Source organism: Mobula birostris, chromosome 4, assembly GCF_030028105.1.
Source record: "Mobula birostris isolate sMobBir1 chromosome 4, sMobBir1.hap1, whole genome shotgun sequence".
NCBI classification, from domain to species: domain Eukaryota; kingdom Metazoa; phylum Chordata; class Chondrichthyes; order Myliobatiformes; family Myliobatidae; genus Mobula; species Mobula birostris.
Genome location: NC_092373.1, coordinates 83,947,128 through 83,961,625, shown reverse-complemented (window position 1 = coordinate 83,961,625; position 14,498 = coordinate 83,947,128).

The following is a 14,498-nucleotide window of genomic DNA, read 5'->3' as shown; positions in this document are numbered from 1 at the left end:
GAGGTGGGGCATTAACGAAAGTTAGAGAGGTCAATGTTCATGCCATCAGGTTGGAGGCTACCCAGACGGGATATCTGGACCCTGGGGCACTGAGTAATTTTCTGGATAGGGGAACCACCTGTCGGTTCGACATACTGCTGCGAGAGTTGAGTCAGTCCTTGTCCACGACTGTCGTGGATGGTTGTTCACTAGGTTCCTGGCAGGTCCAGCAACAGAATGTGGTGTTGCAGATGAGGACAGGGGATCATGTGGAAGACATCAGTTTTGACATTATTGACTCTCCACCCATAACCTTGATCCTCAGGTACCTTTGGATGCCTCAGCATAACCCATCCGTGGACTGGAGGGAAGGTAGCATCACTGCTTGGTCTCGCCACCGTATGAGGGCTTCTTTTCAGCTTGGTATTCCGACCCCATCCTTCCCCCCCCGTCCGCTTAGTCTCCTGAGATCAGCAGTTAACAAGGGGACAGACTTCTGCTCAGTGTAGCCTGGAGCCCTCAGGAATCCCAGTCCTACCTTCAAGGGAAGACAAGGCGGCTATGGCCAATAGGACTGTGAGAGTCATGACCCAGTCCAGTCAGGGATGTGCTGGAACGAGATCTCTAGTTCAGGAACAAACCACGGAGGTGTCAAAGTAGTATGGAACTCTGGCAGCTAAACCAAGTCCTGTCTAAGTGGAAGGCTTCAAGATGGAGATCCTTGGAATCCAGTCCCAGGAGCACAAGGACCATTTGTTGCACCTTGCTGGCACTGTCTGTGGAGATAGATGAGGATTTGGACTGCGATTTGGCTTCTGTTTGCACTGAAGACTCTTCTAGATTTGTGGGGGAGACTATGTGGTCTGCCGAAGGACCCCTGCTAACCATAGAGTCTCAGAAGTCATCCTCAGATGAAGGTTTGGGGGTAGTTGCAGCTCTGAAGCCAGTAGAAATCCCTTCCATCTACGAGGATTTGGAAAAAGCCTTCAGTAAGCAAAAGGACTCGACTCTTCCACCAAACCAACTCAACAACTGTGCAATAAATCTACTGCCAGGTACATGCCCTCATCGGGATGGAGTATATGAGTTCACAGTTCCAGAGGGAAGCGCTATGGAGGAGCATACTAAGGAGGCTCTTGACCTGGGATTCATTCAGCCCTCCAACTTTCCAGCTGGCACAGGCTTCTTCGTACAGAATGATGGGAGTCAGCGGCCTTGTATTGATTATAGAGGCTGAATCGCACAACTGTCAGGAATCGTTGCCCCCTTCCACTGAGGAACACTGCTTTCGAGATTATCTAAGAGGCAAGAGTAATCTTAGAGCAGGACTTGCAGAGTACATACAATCTTTTGAAGATCCTGACCTGAAGTTACACTCTGACTTTGGATCCTTGCGCTAATGTGACCTGCTGTCAGGGCTTCACGATTGGACACTTTTTGATATCCCAAGGATGTGGCCTGGAAGACGAGTGTGCCTTCAGGGTTCCAGATTTTCATGGCTCTGGGGACGTGCCGATTCTAAGCGGGTGCCCCTGACTGACGCATCGCAGGAGAACACGGAACATCAGGAGCAGTGGGTTATTTGCCAGGGGTTGTCTGTCCGGAGAGCTGTGCCTTTTTGGTGCCCACTCTCTGGGCACAGAGCTGGAAAAAGCGACGCAACAGACTTTTAACATCATAAATCAGGGAATTGTTTGTTACTGTCACGTACCCCATGATGGGGATAAAGAACCAGCAGAAATAGAAACCACTTTGGAGACTCGTATTGCTATAAACTACTAATATTTATTAGTAACTACGCAATACAGTAATATAAATGTAGATAAATCAAACAAGTTAGTAATGATTATATATAAAAGTGTGAAATATATATGTATGAAAAAACCAAGCTTCATTAAGTCTAGGAGTAAAAAGATACAGTCTTACGATGTTGAGTAAAGTTCAGTTCAGTTCAGTTCAGTTCGTGATATTTAGTTGAATAGTGATGGAGAGAGAGAGAGAGAGAGAGAGAGAGAGAGTGAGTCTTCAGGTGAGCTGATGCTGTCGATCTTCTCGTCGTCCTCCAAAATCCTTTACAAGTCACCGACTGTGACTTTAACCAGTGGGACCAGTCTTCCTGTGGTGGAGCTATCACCCCGGCAAGGGTGGACACATAGTCAACTCCCCATCAGTCAACCCCTTCTCCTTCCAACTGGAATAGCAATTTGGAATCGATCCACCTGATCGATCCTCCAAAACCCACTTTCTCTGAAGGCACAACAATGCTCATTCAGTGTCCAGATCATGTGTCTGAGGTCTGTATCATCTGACCTCCTATTTATTTCACCAGGCTGAGCATCACCTGTCATTCAAAGAGTCCGTCCCTCCTTTGTCTGTAAAGGAGTGCACAAGCAGGCAACAAGTCCTTGAAAGTAACATCAATAACCAGCTGAAAATCATGACATCGAGTGTCCACCGCCTTCGGTCATCTTAGCAACCTACGAGCTGCTCGGTGCTGTCTCCAACTCCCATCTCAGTAAAAATCCAAAGTTACTTCCAATGCCTTAAAGTGACAGTCCAACTGTTAATCTTCCTCTCTGTCTCTCTTCAAAAGCAACATATCGGTGGTAAATCACTCTGTCTCTCTCTCCTTTCCAAACAAATCATCAATGATAAATGTCTCTCTCCAAACAGTTAATAGGGGCACTCCTGGATCCCCTCACAGTTACATCTCCCCTCTCGCTGTGAAACGGGGATACCTCTTTTTCCCTTATTAGGGAAGGAGAGAGCCTGTGGTATGTCGAATTACCAGGTGAACGAGTTGTCTTTGGGGTACTGCAAGTCTGTATCTTTACTGATGCTTTGCTGCATGTTTGAGTGCTCAGTAGAGGGTGCTGATGCTTTTTTGCTGGATGTAAAACCAATAACTTTTTTTTTGTTGCTTTTGATTTCCAGATCGATTAAAATTAATTCTAAAAATAAAATTGCTGCTGCTTGTGCGTGGAAGGTGGGCTGGGGGTGATTTGGGGTTCTAACGTTTAACTGTCATTCATTCTTTGGGGCACTCCTCTGTTTTTGTGGATGTTTGCGAAGAAAAAGAATTTCAGGATGTATATTGTATACATTTCTCTGACGTTAAATGTACCTATTGAACCTATTGAAATTGGCACCCAAGTTCACTGGAACCTTCAGGATTCTCAGGAAAGTAAACCCGGTGGCCTACACTTTGCAGCTCCCCCAAGACCCTCAGGATCAATCCCACTTTCTTATGTTTCCAAGTTAGAGTTAGCCCATTAGCCCCACCTCTATCAGGCCCACTGCCACCCACGTTTGTTGATGGGGAACACTGTGAGATGAATTTTGGACTCACGTATTTTTCGAGGTGTTCGGCAATATCTCGTAGCTTGGGAAGGATTCGGACCGGAGGAGAGGTGCTGGGTGCCTGAAAGTGCCATCTTGGATCTGGTTCTGATCTATGACTACAATCGTTGTCTCTCCGAGGAGCCAGGGCTGTCAGGAGTCAGCCAGAGGCGAGGGGTTCCTGTTACGACAGGCACCCAGCCATGCCACCTTCTGAGGTTTAGACGCTCTAATTCCATGGATAGCTGGCACGGCTTCTTTAAGATTTCAGGACCATCCCACTAATTGGCAATCATATTTTGGGCATCAAGGATGGAGCATTTAAGGAGCAACCGAACCGAGATTCAGTGCTCAATTGTAAGCCCACTTGTGATTTCGTTGAGTGTCTTGTGGTCAGATTCTTGATCCAGTGTGAAATTGTGTCTCGATCCTTACTCCAGCGTCTGGGTCCAAGCCATCCCCATTAGGGACTCTTGTCACAGTTTTTAATCCTTACCACTCTTAACTCACTCATTCATTCATCAAATTCCCCGTTCACACAAATGTAATTTTTAAAAGCTTCATGAAGTTGCAAAAAGCAAATAAAGTAGATACTTGGAAAACATAATGAGCAAAGAAATAGAAAAAAAGGTAAGAAATGCAAAATATGATTGCTAAAAGAATCTTACCAGTGGTATCAAATTTATGATGAAGTGTTAATCTTTATGTTAATATGGGTCCTTTACAACAGGTGAAGGAGTTTGCAAGGGAAGTGTCAGGCTTTGAATTGTTATTTGCTGCCAGTCTTCACAGTTCTGTACACACACATGTACGCGCACACCCCTCAGACACCAGGCAAGCTCATTTGATTCCAAACAACTGGTTTATTGATCATTACAGAATGTTTCTTTGGTACTTCCTGTCCCCCCTTTCTCCCTTCCCCTCTTTCCAACCATGATTCACCTCTTCCTGCCCCCTTCCCACTCTCAGTCCACTATAGACAGTCATATCTGAATCAGGTTTATCATCACTCACATATATCATGGAAGTTTTTTTTGTGGCAGTTCAGTGCAATACACAAAATTACTACAGTATTGTGCAAAGGTCTTAGGCACATCCTCCCTTTATAAGTCCAGGCTTCAGCAGGTGGTTCACTCAGTGGAGAAGATCATTGTCTATCAGCTACCGTAGTGGTCACCAACCTTTTTAAGCCCAAGATCCCCTACCTTGGCCTTACTGAAAGGGAAGATGGACGTACTAAACCGTTTAGAGAAAAAACAGCTCAGGCTGTACTTCCAACTTGAGGCCTTTTATTTGGGCTAATTGTATTTTAATTACATAAAATGCTTTTGGCAAACTTTCAAATTAATTCAACCAAGAAAACACTGTAACTAGCATATCAAATAGGCCATAGCAGAATCATAGCTCATCCAATAACGCCTTGAGTAAGCGGTGCTGAAGCGCTTTTGCTCAAATCAAGTCTATTAGTTTGACCACCACTGTCATTACATGAGAAAAGTCCACGACCTTCCCAGCCAAGGCCTGCTGATGAATCACATGGTGATAATCCAGGAAGTCGGGAAAATCAGGGTCATTATGTCACAGTGCTATAAAACCAAATTGCACACCGCGCATTGCTGGGCCCATCAGTAGTAATTGCCACCAGTTTATGAATGGGGATGTCATTTTTACTGACATTTTTTTAAAACTCATTGTAAATATCCTCACCTCTCGTTCTCTCCTTTAAGTGCAAAAGAGTGAAGAAGTCCTCCTTTGTTGTAAAATCCTGGAAAGCCATTCTGACAAATACAACAAGCTGAGCTGTTTGTACTACATCCAGGGATTCATTGAACTGTCATGAAAAGTATTCACAGAGTGATAAGTCCTTTAACACTTGTCGATTCACATCCTCTGAGCAGCATGTTTGCTGGGCCTTCAACCCCGATTTTAGCTCCTCAACTTTCCTGGTATTGGTAAACTGTTACTGAGACACTAGTATAAGTTTCAGGGGTACGCAAGCTAATGACGCCACGGTTTTTGTTTCCCATTTCTTTTACATTTGGGGAATGTTGGAATTTAAAGGGGGAGAAGTGTTGTAATGTGAGCATTATAAAGATAAATTAATACCAATTAGGATCATGGTAATATAGCAATACTCCCGCTACGGAAAGCTGTTTGTAAAGAGAGATTGTTTCTGAGGTTGCGGGGTTTTCCTTCCGGTCTTTTCTGCCCGGTGCGCATCAGTGAAAACCTCTGTATGCGAATATTATTTTACTGTCCTAGATAAAATTGTTCCTTTTGGGCATGAAGTTGTCGAGTGGTCTTCTTTCAAAGTAGAAGTTACTACATATTTGCATCAAAAAGTTTATCAGGCATAATGTATTTTGTGTATTTATTTTTCCTTTTTTTTCCGGGATCTGCTGGGAAAGTCACAAAGATCGACTGGTCCATCGCGATCGACGGTTGGCAACCACTAAGCTACCGACATTAAAAGACCTGTTCATTGCCTGAGCAAAGAAAGAGCTGGAAAAATTACTGCTGATCCACCCACCCTTGCAGTCACCTATTCACTAAATTGCCAGCAGGGAGAGACTACGTCCATCATTACCAGGACTACGTCCTCTCCGAAGCTTCTTTCCTGTAGCTATCCAGCTTTTCAGCAAAACTCACTCTGATGTAATACCCGAACTGTCCCTGCACAACATCCATTGAATGGTCTTCCCCGCTCTCCCTGTTCTGTTGGTAATTGTTGAGTCTCTTCATATGATCACATTTATTTAAGTTTGATTATTGACATTTGCACATGTGACAGTTCTGCTAATTGTTGATTGCTCATGGCTGTTTTCACTGTTATCTTGTAAATTATTGGTTGCTATTGGTCTGTAATGGCATTGCCCTGTGTTTTATGCTTGGCACCAAATGACAATCAATTCTGGTGTGTTTCACTTACTGGCAATAAAGTGATTCTGATTCTGAATATTGATCTGGTTAGGAACTTACTTTGGTGATAGGAAAGAGTAGGGATAGTGATTAGGTACTCAAAACTGGGAGAAATTATCTCTCAACATTGATGCAGCAGCTCAATCATTCTATATATTTGATAATGACCTAAAGTACCTAAAAGATTCTAATTGTTAAAAGTGAAAGGATCATTCATCCTTTGGCTACTATCTACCTGCTGGCTACTGTAACCAAGTGTCTTTTAATAATTGCAGCAGGGTTACCTAGCACTAAGAAGGATGGCAATGCAGTGTTTAGCATGCAATGCTGGTGTCTGTATTTCACCACAATCACAGCAAAAGGCTGAATTCTTTGTCTGTTGCATCTTCCACAAGGTCGTATTCATGAGGCCAGCTACTCCCTGAAGCCCAGCATGAACATGAGGAGGAGCAGGCAGCAGGGGGGTGGAGAGGAAGATGTAGACATGTAGTGATGAAGAGAGGCATAACTTGTCACCCAGAGTTTGAGGATCCCACTCCAGAAAATCAGTGACCGATCTGGCAGGTTACAACTGGGACAATGGTGGCTTACCTTACCAGGGTCCGGCTTTAGACTTTGCCAGCCAAAGTGCCACGTGAAAGGTTAGCGTCTTAACAAGAATGCACTTCAACTATGGTAGAGTTCCCCTTAAGTCCTCCTGTAAGCTCTGATTAATATCTACTACAAAATCTGTGATTAATTTCCTGAGAAACTTTCTCTGCAAAATAAAGGCAGGAAGATGAAAAGAAAATGCTGCACTGTATGACTGCCATAGTTGAGTTGGTGTGTGCTGTGAGCAGTCAGCTACGTGAGCTGTGGGTGACTGCTAAACCTGCAGGGAATTTTCTCGGGCAGCTGGAGACACAGTTGGGGTTGTTGTCTCCATGAGCCTGCATCTATTTCTCTGTGAGCTTGCATCAGTGTGTGTTGTAAGCGGTGCAAAGAAAGGGTACAGGCTGCGAAGTTATATTTTCTTACGCGTTAATGCTTGTTAAAAGAAGGCACCTTGACAATCTCGCTGGGAAAAAACGGAGACATCTCTTTCTCCCTTATTAGGGAGAGAGAGAATCTGCGGTATGTCGAATACCAGGTGAAACGTGAAATCTTTGGATACTGCAAGTCTGTATCTTTGCTGTTGCTTTGCTCACGCTTGAGAATGCGGTGGCGGGTGCTGATGCTTTTTTTAGCTGGTGGGGGGAGGGGGGATTATTGCTTGCTGCCACACTTGCGGGAGGGTGGGGAGCTGGGTCGGTGGACTTTGGGGATTTGACATTTAACTGTCATTCATTCTTTGGGGCACTCTGTTTTTGTGGATGTTTGCAAAGAAAAAGTATTTCAGGATGTAAATTGTATACGTTTCTCTGACATGAAATTGGACATTTGAACCTTTGAAAATAAATGAGGTTGTGGAATTTCTTTCCTCAGCACTACCAGGTGACTCTCTGCAGGCTTTGATATCTTATGTTCAGATGTTACCCAGGTTTCATTTTGGGCTTCCTGAGACTGTTGGTCAGAGCACATGGAGCCATCATCTGGGATTATGAAGTAGGGCCCAGCTCCGTCCACATCTCATCTGGTTACACAATCGTTTCTCCAGAGAGCAGGGCAGAGATTTTCAGCACAGTGATCAGGGGCTCATTAAACTGTGACATCAGTGATCAAACAAATTGGTCTGCAGATGTGCAGTCTTGAAGCACTACTGATGTGGTAGCAAACTATAGGCACATTCTAAACATTTAAACAAATTTGTACTAAGATTGCAATTGAATAACACACTCCAAATACGCTGGCAGGTGCTGCACATTACACAGATTTAGTGCAGTTATTTGCATGTAGAAGTTGCAACACATGTTTCAAGTCATTCAATTCTTTCATTCATTCCTAAATTAACCACCAGGTGGGGCTACATTTAAAGCCAGATGCTAAAGGTGTAGAGCTAATGTTAAAACTCAGAATCATATTCCAGACCTGGATCTGGGCCGTACCCTCCAAATATCCGGACCTGTCTCTCGGTTTTTTTGCACTACCTTACTTTCCATTTTTCTATTTTCTATTTATGATTGATAATTTAAATTTTTAATATTTACTAATTTTTACTATTTTTAATATTTTTGATACTTAATATTTGTAATCTAGGGAGCGGGAAGCGCAGAATCAAATATTGCTGTGATGATTGTCCGTTCTAGTACCAATTGTCTGGCGACAATAAGGTATAAAGTACAAACGTATAAAGGCAAACAACAGGAATTCTGCAGATGCTGGAAATTTGATGTGTGTTGCAAACGTATACAGTATTGGTTTTGTACAAGGTTTGTTTTATATAAAAACCCCCACATAACCACAAATATCAAAATCACCCTCCTAAGGTTGAACTAATAAGGAAATATTAGGCCACAGCACATAGGAACAGAATCAGACCAGTCAGCCCATTGAGTCTGCACCACCATTCCATCATGGTTGATTTATTATCCCTCTCAACCCCATCCTCCTGCGTTCTCCCTATAACTTTTGACATCCTGACTAATCAACCTCTGATTTAAATATGCCCAATGACTTGGCTTCCACAGGTATCTGTGGCAATGAATTCCACAGATTCACCATCCTCTGGCTAAGGAAATTGCTCCTCATTTCTGTTCAACATGGACGTCCCTCTAACCTGAGGCTGTTCCCTCTGTCCTACATTCCCCCACTATAGGAAACCTCCTCTTCATGTTCACCCTATCTAGACCTTTCAATATTCGATGAGTTTCATTGAGATCCCCTTCTCATTCTTCTCGACTCCAGTGAGTACAGGCCCAGAGTCATCAAATACGCCTCATACTTTAACCCTCTCATTCCTGGAATCATTTTCATGAACACCCTCCAGAACCTCTCCAATTCCAGCACATCTTTTCTTAGGTAAGGGATCCAACACTGCTCACAATACTTCAAGATCAATATCTTATGTAGCTTCAGCATTATATCCTTGCTCTTGTACCCTGGTCCTCTTGAAATGAATGTTAACATTACATTTGCCTTCCTTACCACCGACTCAACCGACAAGTTAACCTTTAGAGTATTCTGCACGAGGATGCCCAAATTCCTTTACAGCTCTGATTTTTGAACTTTCTCCCTGTTTAGAACATAGGCTGTGCCTTTATTTCTTCTACCAAAGTGCATAATCATACACTTCCCTATACTGTGTTCCATCTTCCATTTCTTTACCCATTCTCCTATGTAAGCCTGCACAAAGCTATCAATTTCATCATCCAAATCATTGAGAGAAACGTGGAAAGAAGTAGTCCCAACACCAACCCCTGCAGAATACCACTAGCACTGACAGCTAAACAGGAAAGGCCCCCTTTATTCCCACTCCTCACCTCCTGCCAGTCAGCTAATTGTCTAACCATAGGCAGCTATTAGTGTTGACAGAGTTTTCCAAATAGATCTTGATAAAGCCAGGTCCTTTACATTGCCTGTCAGCTATACATGCCCAGCTTAGAGACTTGCAGTAGGAAGTTCTAACAGTGGCATGAACCACAGCTCTACCCCTCACAACAACATGGTTCTATATTGACACTTCAAACCTTAACTGCCTGGAGAAATAGCAAACAGCAGATCAGCTAACTGCATGATATAGTGAGTTACCGAGAGTTTCATTATGAGGATTTGGTTTGAATCCCATCAATATTTGTATAATAACTTCATGAATATCCTGATTTAAAGGACCCAACTTCAATTGTAGCAGTAACTCATAGAATTGCTGACTTGTTTGAAATAAAAAGTGAAGCAAACTATATCTAATCACCTTACAACGTGTATGTTCATACATGATGCAGCCAAGTTTACTGTACCAGTATCTGGGTCCTGGACTACAGGTCCAAAAGTAAGAGTTCAAGTCTCACCAGAGTGATTAAGGTATTTAAATTAAAGTAATTAAATTTATATAAAATTTTTAAAATGCAGGCAACTTCTGTTTGGGTAGCTGAAACTGAATTCACAAATCACTTCCAAAACAACTGAGCAACTAAAATACAGAATAAAAATATCTGTGGAAATTATGGAATTTATGTGGAAAGAAGACAAATATTTTTTGTCAATATGCATTCTTAATGTGTTATGGAACATTGTGATATATTTGTTTTCCAGGATCATAACACCCCATAATGCGGGTATGGCCAATAGTATCTAACGCTGAGCAATAAACTGCAACGTTTATTTAAATTTTTGGATTCAAGTGTTGCAGGCAAGACTAGCGCTTATTACTTATCCTTTAATACCACATCAATTCTTCTGGAGTGTCAATGGCTTTATGGCTCTATGAAATAGCAGGTATCTCAGCAGAGATCACCATACAGCATTGTTGGTCAGAGCTTTCACTGTAAAAGCAACCCTCAACCACAACCCTCTGCCTCCTATCACAATTTCAGATCTAATTTGCCAAATTGCACTAAATTCCAAAGGCTCTTATGTTTTAGATCGGTGATCCATGCAAGGCTTTGTTAGAAGCGTTACTGAATTCTTCAACTTGTTGACTTCAATGACCCAATTAGTCACCTCAAAACATTCAAACCAATTGTCAGACAGGATCTCCAACCAATAAAACCATGCTGACTATCTCTGATCAAATCCCTGCCACTCAAAGCACAGATTAGTCCTGTTCCCCCGACTACTTATTTCCAATATTTATATTTTATAGGCATCTGTTAGTCTCATGAGACCATGGATTTGCGCCTTGGAAGGTTTCCAGGGCGCAGGCCTGGGCAAGCTTGTATGGAAGACCAGCAGTTGCCCAAGCTGCAGGTGTGCCCTCTCCACACCACCGACGTTGTCCAAGGGAAGGGCATTAGGACCCATACAGCTTGGCACCGGTGTCATCGCAGAGCAATGTGTGGTTAAGTGCCTTGCTTAAGGGTACACACGCTGCCTCAGCCAAGGTTCGAACTAGCGACCTTCAAGTCACTAGACGAATGCCTTAACCACTTGGCCATGCACCAACACATATTTCCAATAATTTCCCTACTATTTATGTTAAATTCACCAGCCTGTGGTACATGACTAATCCCCTCTTCCCTCCTTGCGTAAGACACAAGCAATTCAGAAGATGCAGGAAATCTTGAGTAACACATACAAAATGCTGGAGAACCTCAAAAGGTCAGGCAGCATCTGTGGAGGGAAATGACCAGTCTGCAGTTTAGGTTAATGAGGAAGTATAAGGGGACCTGTTCATAGCTGCCTCTCAATAATCAGTTGTGCAGCCCTTGGCACAAATGTCTTTGCTCTTTCTTTCCTTCCTCACCTAGTTCCTCTTGACCCTCTCACCACCTCAATCCTCTGTGTGCATCAGCATCTTCTCCTTCAATGCTCCCTTGCCATCTTCACCCACCCACCACCCTCCACTCTCTACCAGTTGCCCTCTGTACGATGTTTGTACCTGCCATGGTCTGCCTTCTGCCTTGCCTTTCATGAAGCACTTCCCCACTCCATTCCTTCTCTGAACTGGACACCATTCGTCCCTCGAAATAATTCGGAAGATGTGTAGCTTGGGTGGTTGATGATTGGGTTGAGTTGTTCTCCAATCTTGGCAAAATCTCCCAACCACTGAAGGAACTATGTTTCACTTTCTGTTACACAATCCATTCCAGAGTCACAGTTAATTGACCTGTTATCAGTTCTATGAATAACCAAGGAAGTTGGCCTCAAAAAAACAATCTCTAACCTGGTATGACAGGAAATAATCAGCAGCCAGATATTAAAAACAATTTACTTTGTTGTACCAGTGGTGCAGTTTGACCTGAAGGGCTAGAACCTATTGGACTTTCTGATACTTTACCACATCCACTATCACCACAGCAGATCTGATCACAACCCTGGGTGTTTTGTTCTTTTCCTTGGTGGCCAGTCCTGTGGAATGGGTAAGGGTGCAGTGACAGGGCACATGCAGTCAGACCACTAACCTATTCACATGGTTGCCAATGGATGATAACATACCTACTTTATGATGCCATTAATTTCGTGTAAGCAGCCTTTTTCTAATCATCTTATTTCCTGCCTCATTGCTGGTAAATCGAATGTCCACAGCTTGAGTGGGGGTGTGCACTAGGCTGTAGCAGAGTTGCTGAAGCTCATGTGGAACTGAGGGAGATTCAAGAGCTGCAAAAACGAAAGTCTCGCTGAACTACCTGTACTTTGTGGAAGAGTTCTGCCAAGCAAACAAGTCCAGCAGGCAGTGATCAGCATGGATATCCTTCAGATACAGTCCGATCGCATATATAGATAGGGTGCATAAGACTTTTGCTCAGTACTGTAGACATTTTATTTATTGCATTGTACTGCTGCTACAAAAAAAATTGAAGAATAAATTCTTGAATTCTGAGACTTCACAGGAGTATGGCTAACACCACATGCAACTCCATACTCAAAATTATGAGAGGAATACTTTGAGCAGGTGAACTGCAGCAGTTTAAGAAGGTGACCACCAACCAGTTTTCAATAAGCGGTTAGGCAATTAGTGCTTACCCTGGCAACCTTGTCCATGTTCTGTAAAACAAAGTGTTTTTAAAATCAGCTATTCCTCATCTTCGTCCTATAACCTTTTGGATGAAAACATCATCATTGATGAAAGACAGTCAGAAGGCCCATACCATATTTACATAGTACTGTGCAAAAGTCTTAGGCCCCCTAGCTATATCAATGTACCTAAGACTTTTGCACAGTACTCTAGTATTTTGTGTATCGCACTGTACTGCTGTCACAAAAAAACTTCCATGACAAATGGGAGTGATGATAAACCTGAGTCTGATATGGGTTTCTATTGTGGACTGAGAGTGGGAAGAGATGAATCATGGTTGGGAAAAGGCGAAGGGAGAAGGGAGGGAGTGGAAAGCATTGGAGGCACTTTCTGGAATGACCAATAAACCAACTGTTTGGAATCACATCAAAGTTGCTGGTGAACGCAGCAGGCCAGGCAGCATCTCTAGGAAGAGGGACAGTTGACATTTTGGGCGGCCTGAAACGTCGACTGTACCTCTTCCTAGAGATGCTGCCTGGCCTGCTGCGTTCACCAGCAACTTTGATGTGTGTTGCTTGAATTTCCAGTATCTGCAGAATTCCTAGTGTTTATGTCTGGAATCAAATGACCCTGCCTGGTGTCTCAGGGTTAGGTGTGTCTGCACCTATGACCCCCTCCCCCCACTCACCTCCCCGTCATTTCCTCTGCCACTTTTCCCACTCCCCTCCCACAGCGCTCCACCATTGCCATTCCCAGCACCCTTTGCTCCTGCCAGATTTACAAACTCACTCTCTGCTCCACGTTGACAAATACAGTACAGGTACTGTGCAAAAGTCTTGGGCACTCTAGCTACATATTTGCACTGAAAACTTTTGCACAGTACTGTACTCTGGGACAAGGACTCTATGGATACTGGGAGGTGGTTCCCTGAAGAAACTGTCCAGATCATTCGGCAGAATGCCCCATCACCAGATTTCACCTACAAGCACCAACACCATAAGACAGGGGCAGAATGAGGCCATTTGGCCTGTCAATTCTGCGCTGCCATTTCATCATGGCCGACCCATTTCCCTCCCAACCCCAGTCTCCTGCCGTCTCCCCCTAACTTTTCACTTCCAGATAATCAGGAACCTTTCAACCTCTGCCTTAAATACACCCAATGATCTGGCCTCCACAGCTGCCTGTGTGAACGAATTCCGCAGATTCACCCTCTGGCTAAAGAAATTCCTCCTCATCTCTGTTCTCAATGGATGCCACTCAACTCTGAGGCTGTGCCTTCTGGTCCTAGACTCTTCCCACTATTGGACTCCCCCGCCATTAGACTTCTCTTGGCTGGTGGGAAGAGGGGCTCTCCTGGTCAGTTCCTTCCTGTACAATTGAAATAGAATTTCCAGCACACACTGTCCTTGGGATGGCTTCACTGGGGAGGAGAGAGTTAACCACCTCTTTGTAGACTGTAAAGTTGCTATGAGGGTGTGAGGAATGGTACAATGGTCCTTTCTTTTCCATCCTTACATTGTGTAACAGAGGACTTTCTAATCTATGTACTGCTGCAGGGATATACAACCAGACTGACTTGAGTGTTGTTGGAAGTTCATCAACACGGCGGAATTTGCTCTTTGGTCTGTCTGAAACTTGTTGGTTTTCCAGCACAGTGAGATATCTGTACGGGAATGGTACTGACGGACTCACTCCAGACTAACAGAATGCGTGCTGGAAGATGCATGGAAGT